The sequence below is a fragment of the Mus pahari genome, chromosome 10 (genome assembly GCF_900095145.1).
Source record: "Mus pahari chromosome 10, PAHARI_EIJ_v1.1, whole genome shotgun sequence".
Taxonomy (NCBI): domain Eukaryota; kingdom Metazoa; phylum Chordata; class Mammalia; order Rodentia; family Muridae; genus Mus; species Mus pahari.
In genome coordinates this window covers 32,657,617-32,659,615 of record NC_034599.1, presented here as the reverse complement: position 1 = coordinate 32,659,615, position 1,999 = coordinate 32,657,617, and positions in this window count along the sequence as shown.

The following is a 1,999-nucleotide window of genomic DNA, read 5'->3' as shown; positions in this document are numbered from 1 at the left end:
ATATATATATATATAGTGTATATCATCTAAATACATACATTTATATGTATATGTATGTATATATGTTTGTATGTATTTGTGGGGGTGGGAAAGATATAGTCATTGTTATGACCTGGTTACTGTTTTCATTTGAACATGATTGTGTGTCAAGGTGACAAGGAGTAGATTGTGATGGCAATTCTCAGTTGTTAGCTTGATTAAACCTGGAATGATCTATGATCCAGAAATGGAAGGCATACCTGATGTGGATCTTGAGGCAGGAAGCCATCATCCCTTTGATCCAAATTGTGAGGCTTAAAGACATGCTTTTGATCCAGACCTTGAGGTGGAATGATATATGTTTTTGATCTGGATCAAATATACATGCCTTTAATCCAGATCTTGAAGGCTAATATTCATGATGTCCAAGAATGGTGGTACATTCCTTTCATCCCAGAACTTGGTAGACAGAGGCATGCAGATCCCTGAGTTCAAGATCTGTCTACAGCGCAAGCTTAAGCAATGAAGAGAATTATTGAAAACAGAAATCTTGTGAAGATATAATAGAACAAGGAGGTCATGTTCCAGCTCCAGCAAGGAACAGAACTAGGCAGCTTTGGACACATGGTTCTGGTTTTAGGAACAGGAATGAGTTTCCCTGTACAACTAAAGAAAGCCTCTAAAGTCATGAATGTGTCAAGGGTAGACCTGCATGGGAGCCCAGAAAGACCATTGTCTGGGGCAAACAAGTTTGTACTTTGTGGTGGAATGGGTTAAGAGATTGCATGAATCTCTCTGAACTTCAGACTTTTGAACATTGTTGATACTGTGATAGACTAGGGGGACTTTTAAAGTTAGACTAGTCACACTATGCATATGTAATGGCTACAAGATTATTTGGGCTAGGGAGTAGAATGCGTTTGTTTGAATAGGTTTGTCATGGTCCCACAACTCCCCCTTTTACTTTTTTTTAAAGAGTAGGGGTCACTGGAATGACTATGTCATTTGTGGTTAAAATTTTGGGTGTGATAGAAGTATCAGAAGAAAACATATAGACTACAGGAGTAACACAACCAACCCAGAGTAGTAAGCAGGGTTAAGGGTAACAGTTGGGAAGGCAAGAGATTATACAATCAATTAATTCTTCCATGGGTAGTACAATTTGAGGGAAATAACATCAGTTTTGAACAACAATTAATTAATTTAGATAGACATTATGTTTTCCTTACTATCATGTAACTTCTCCCAAGTTCAGCAGTCATTTGGCTTTGGCAAGAGAGTTAGTTCATCTGTAGCTGGAAGGTCCCAAGTCTGTCTTCTGTGAGATTCAAGGATATTAACACGTGTCTCTGGATCATAACACGTGTCTCAGGAGTGTTCAGTCACATGAGGTTTTGGAGGAAGACAGCTTTATTTTCGGAAGGTCTCAGGAGATGGCATTCAACTGGATCTGTGACAGCAGGCACTGTGTGGAGATAGACCTGTAGAGCTGAGAACAAAGTGGGGTGTCCCAGGGGTGGCTCAGAACATGGCTTACTGGTTTGAACCCCATAGACTTGTGTTTTTGAATGGTTGTTCTGTAAAGACTGGCACTCTTAAGAGGTATGGCCATATTGGAGGAGGTATGACTTTATTAAAGGAAGTTTGACACTGTGGAGGTAGTTATGAAGTTTGAAATGCTGAAGCTATATCCAGAATGAAACAAATCCAGACCCCTTCAGCTACCTGCAGATCAGAATGTAGAACTCTTAGCTCCTCTAGCATCATGTCTGACTACATGCTGCCATGCCATTCTCACCATTATGATAATGGACTGAAGCTCTGAAATGTAAGCCAGCTCCAATCAGTTGTTTTCCTTACTAAGAGTTGCCTTGGTCACAGTACCTCTTCAAAGCAATAAAACTTCTAATATTTAGGACATATTGTTGTTACTTCTATGGAGCTGTGAACCCCTTCAGCTCCCTGGGTATTTTTTCTAGTTTCTTCAGATTTGCAGCCCCATAGGAGGAACAACAATATG